This window comes from Salvia splendens, chromosome 19 (assembly GCF_004379255.2).
Source record: "Salvia splendens isolate huo1 chromosome 19, SspV2, whole genome shotgun sequence".
Classification (NCBI taxonomy): domain Eukaryota; kingdom Viridiplantae; phylum Streptophyta; class Magnoliopsida; order Lamiales; family Lamiaceae; genus Salvia; species Salvia splendens.
In genome coordinates this window covers 26,965,568-26,971,233 of record NC_056050.1, presented here as the reverse complement: position 1 = coordinate 26,971,233, position 5,666 = coordinate 26,965,568, and positions in this window count along the sequence as shown.

Sequence of the window (5,666 nt, the reverse complement as noted above, 5' to 3'; positions counted from 1 at the left end):
AGAGGAAATTGGCGGCTGCTTGTCACCGGGCCGAGCAGGCTGAGGCAAACTTTGAGAAAGCCAGGGCTGCTAGGATTTCGGCCCAGGATGAAGCTCAGTTTGCCAAAAACCAGCTCGTCATCCAGCGAGAGCAGACGAAACAAAGGGATGCTGCCGCCGTGGTTGCCCAAGGAGAGGGTCTCCGTGCCTACACGGAGAGACTCTTTTTGAGCAGCCAGTTCTCGGCCTTTGTCGGTAGTCTGGTAAGGCTAATTGCCGATAAGGGCGAGCAGGGGGCCGACGTCGTGCTGCCTCTGTACAGCCGAGAGATAGCAGCTCGGCTTCAGAATCTGCCGCTCCTTGAGGAGCTCGCTTCATCTTCGGTCCTGCTTTCTGCAGACCGAGTCCGGAGTTGTCGAGCTGATCGGGACGAGAACCTGGAGGCTATCTTTGCCTCCGTGGGACCCGTTTCACCCGCTTCGACTTACAACGGAGAGGGTGAGGCCGAGCCGCTGGAGCGGGAGGCCGAAGTCGATCAGGCCGGGCATCCGGAGAAGGAAGCCGAAGTCGAGCGGGCCGGGCATCCGGAGAAGGAGGCCGATCAGGAGGCGGAGGCGAGGTCGGCAGGAGGCGAGGCTGAGGCTGAGGTAGCCCAGGAGAAAGAAGCTGTACCAGACCGAGGAGCCGGAGACGAAGCTGGCGGAGTATGATTTCGTCTCCCTTCTCTTAGTCTAGTTTCTTCCTTGTAAAATGGCCTTGATGCCCTCCTAGTGTAAAATTTTCCTTGTGAATGAAAAATTCTCTACACTTGTCTTCGTATAGCTTTTCGTACTCGCCTTTATTCCTGTTGTATTTTACTATCTGCTCGGTACAACTGCCGAACTAATATAGCTGCTTTGTACCCAAGGAGATGGAGATACTTCACTGGAAACGGCTGTACTCTTCGGCTTTGGACGAAGCTGAGAGAAGAGCTATAGCCGATCAGACGAAGAATGACGAGCTTCTGGCTCGTTTAGTGAAGCTGGAGGCCGATATCAAGGACTTAGAGTCCGATAAGAAAGATCTGGAGGCCGAGCTGAATACGACCATTGCTGAGAGGACTGCGTACGAGGATTACATCCGTGTGCGCGGGGGATTGACCATATCAGATGTTCAGAGTCGAGTTGACGAACTGTGGGAGGAATATCTTGTACTCCGGAGGAACAATGCGCTGGAGAGCTCGGCTTGCCAACAAGTTGTGAAATCACTACGGCGTTGGGCTTCTCGGTACAACATTGTTCTTTCTCGGCGCCCCTCCATAGAAAGATTCCTTCGGCATATCGTGCCAACAGATGCTCGCACTCCAGATCAAACCTCTGGTTCCCTTGTTCAAAATCCTACTCCAAGTCAACAACGAACTCCGGAACAGCCGGAAACGTCTAGACGAGAACGGGCTCAGGAGCAACCGGAATCGTCAAGACAGGGACGGACTGAAATTCGCCGAGGAGTTGTGACTATGAGCGAGCAAGATCAGCAGATGCTTATTGCAGAGACTCTTCATCGCCGAGGTGTTAGGACTTCTCGGGCTCGGGGAAGAGGCGTTGGGTCGAGGATAGCATCTCGTCGACCTGCTTATTCTTCATCTGCTCGGAACGACCGAACTCGGCTTCCAGAGGATTTTGTGAATAGGTGGCTCAACTTTAGCAACCCCGGACAGTAGAATAGTCCTTTGTAATAGTAGGGTAGCGGAGTTGTATGCTGAACAAGATTTGAAAAATGAAATTTTGTTTCCACCTCTAACACTGTATTTACAGCTTAGCGAAAAAATTTCATCGTACTTGTCCTCGGTCTTATGAAGTATACTTCTTTGATCGGACTTGGTCCTTGGTCTTATGAAATAAACTTCTTTGACCGGACTCGTCATTGGTCTGATGAAATAAACATCTTTGACCGGACTCGTCTTTGGTCTGATGAAATAAACATCTTTGACCGGACTCGTCTTCGGTCTGATGAAATAAACATCTTTGACCGGACTTGGTTTGTGTTCTAATTTGGCGATTTTTGTCGCCGGGATCGAACTTTCCCTTGTCCTAATTCGGCGAGTTTTATCGCGTGGATCGGACTTTCCCAGTTAACCGAAGTGGTCTTATGCAGTAAACCTCTTTGACTAGACATGGTCGTCCTCGGTCTTATGAGGTAAACTTCTTTGACCGAACTCAGTCGTCCTAATTCGGCGAGGTTTATCGCGTGGATCGGACTTTCCCTTATTGCAGTTCGTTTCAGACGAAGTGCTTATTAAGCTGAATTGCGGTCTTGTATCCTCCTTGGAAGCTTGGACGCACAATCGTTGGCTTATTGCAGTTCGTTTCAGACGGACTGCTTGTTAAGCTGAATTGTGGTCTTATATCCTCCTTAGAAGCTTGGACTCACAATAGTCTTTAATAATCGATCTAAAAAGGGGATCAGTCTTTAAAGAACGATATACCTTGGTACCATTTGTAAGAGACGACAAGCACATAGAGACAAAACACATAGAGAAAAAAAGAAAAAGACGAAAGAAAAAAAAAAAAACTTTAAACTTTTATAAAACGACAAGTAAAAGATACAAGTAAAAAAAAACAAACAAATAAAAACATGTACCCCTATGACCGAACTAGACACAAGACAGACTGACCGGACTTTGTCTCTTACAAGTGGAACTTCTTGAGGTTGGAGACGTGCCATGTTCGGGGTACTTGTTCTCCTGACATGTGAGTCAATTTATAAGACCCTTTGCCGAGGACTTCTGACACCCGATATGGACCCTCCCATGTGGGCTCGAGTTTGCCCAGCTTTTCTGCTCGGCTTACTTCGTTGTTTCTCAAGACGAGATCTCCCACTTGAAATTGAAGCTTTTTCACCCTTTGGTTATAGTACCGGGCTACTTGCTCCTTATACTTGGCTGCTTTTATGCACGCCAATTCTCTTCTTTCTTCGGCGAGATCTAGTTCTGCTCTCAGTCCGTCGTCATTCATTTCTGAGGAGAAATTTAGAGTTCGGGGACTGGGTACGCCGATCTCCACCGGGATTACGGCTTCAGTGCCGTACACCAGACTATACGGAGTTTCACCGTTGGAGGTTTTGGGTGTAGTTCGGTAGGACCATAGGACTTGAGGGAGATTTTCTACCCATTGTCCTTTGGCTTGTTCTAACCGAGCTTTTAACCCTTTCACCAGAATCCGGTTCGTTACTTCCGTTTGTCCGTTTGCTTGGGGATGGGAGACCGAAGTGAACCGCTGTTGAATGTTTAGCTCTTGGCACCAATTCTTGAACGTCTTGTCGGTGAACTGAGTCCCATTATCCTAGATGAGGATGTGGGGTATGCCAAATCGGCACACTATGTTCTTCCAGACGAAGTCCAATGCCTTTGAGCTCGTTATCGTAGCTAATGGTTCAGCCTCCACCCACTTCGTGAAGTAGTCCACGGCAACGATAAGGAATTTCATTTGCCGAGGAGCTTGAGGAAGTGGTCCCACTATGTCTATGCCCCATTGCATGAAAGGCCAAGGGCTTTGCATAGTGTACAGATCGGTCTGCGGCATCCTTGGGACATTTGCATGAATTTGGCACTTCGTACACTTCTTGACGAGCTGCACTGCCTCTTGTACCATGGTTGGCCAATAATATCCCCATCTCAGAACTTTTTTAGCTAAAGCTCTGGCTCCGATGTGGCTACCGCACGATCCTTCATGAACTTCTCTGAGGATGTAGTCCGTCTCTTCTGGTCCTACGCACCGCAATAACGGCTGGAGGTAAGACTTTCTAAAGAGGACTCCTTCATGAAGTTCGTACCGAAGAGCTCGGCACGTGATCTTCCGAGCTTCTCTCTTATCCTCGGGCAATTGTCCTTGATCCAGATACTGCAAGATCGGCGTCATCCAGTTCGGCGAGCTGGATACTGAATGTACCTCGGCTTCATCAATGCTTCGATGCATTAATTCTTCCGCCTTTGAGCTCGGATCTGAGGCCAACTTACTTAAGATATCTGCTCAGCTATTTTCCGCTCTGGGAATACGGATTATCCGAAAATAGGAGAAACTTCGGCTGATGCTTTGCGCTTTGTCCAAATACTTCTTCATTCTCTCGTCACGGGCTTCACTTGTACCCAACATGTGATTTACTATGACTTGTGAATCACAATGGACTTTGAGAGATTTGACGAGCAGACTTTGCGCTAACTGGAGTCCGGCCAGGAGGGCTTCGTACTCGGCTTCATTATTAGTAGTGGGGAATAGGAACCGAAGTGAGTAGGTTACCTCGTGTCCGTCGGGAGCGACAAGTAGAATACCAGCTCCACTTCCCCTCTTGTTTGAAGCTCCATCTACGAATCCGCTCCAGCAGTCCGGCGGTTCTACTTCGGATTCCAAGGGCTGTGCTAGTTCGGCATTGGCAGAATTCTTCTGTTCGGCAATAACAGGACTTGCTTGATCGAACTTTGCTTCTGCAAGAAAATCTGCCAAGGCTTGTCCCTTGATGGCTTTCCGAGGTAGATATTCAATTGTGTGCTCTCCCAACTCTATAGCCCACTTGGCGATTCTGCCTGATGCTTCCGGTTTGGTCAACACTTGCCGAAGTGGCAGATCAGTTAAGACGCATACCTTGTGAGCATAGAAGTATGGCCGCAGTCTCCTTGCTGCATTTACTAATGCCAGAGCAATCTTTTCCAGTGGTTGATACCTTGTTTCTGGACCTCTTAATGCTCGGCTTGTAAAGTAGATGGGAAGCTGCTTTAGGCCTTCTTCTCGTACAAGCACCGCGCTGATGGTTTGATCCGATGCCGCTAAGTATAAGAATATTACTTCGGCTTCGGTTGGAGCAGAGAGCATAGGAAGCTCGGCTAGATAACTTTTGAGCTCGTCAAAGGCCTTTTTCTGCTCGGCCCCCCACTCGAACTTTGGTGCCTTTTTCAACACCGTGAAGAACGGCAGTTGCTTTTCGGCTGCTTGAGAAAGGAATCGATTCAGTGCGGCTAGGCATCCGGTTAGCCTTTGCACGTCATGTATGGACTTCGGCATTGCCATGTTTTGAACAACTTGAACTTTTGAGGGGTTTGCCTTGAGTCCGTCCTTTGAAACCCAACAACCCAGAAACTTTCCCGAATCTACCAAAAAGGTACACTTTTGGGGATTAAGTTTGAGGTTGGCTTTCTTGAGCACGTTGAGAGTGGACTTGAGGTTGTGCTCGTACTCCGAAGTGCTTTTGCTTTTGACGACTATATCGTCAACATACACTTCGACCTCCTTTCCAATCAGGTGCCGAAAAAGCTTGTCTACCATCCTTTGATAAGTGGCTCCGGCATTCTTTAAACCGAATGGCATCTTTTTATAAGCGAAAATGCCGAAATCAGTAATGAAGGCCGTTTTTGAAGCGTCAATCTCATCCATTAAAACTTGATGGTATCCTTTGTACAGATCAAGAAAACAAAAAATTTCAAAGCCTATCAAAGCTTCTACTTTTTTATCTATGTTCGGAAGGGGATAGCAATCTTTGGGACAGTGCTTATTTAGATCGGTGAAATCTATGCACATCCGCCATCCTCCTTCCTTTTTCTTGATCATGACAGGATTGGCTACCCACGAAGGGTACTTCACTTCGAATAACACATCCGCCTTCAATAATTGACGGACTTCGTCATGGATGACTTGATTTCGTTCTGCCGCAAAGAGTCT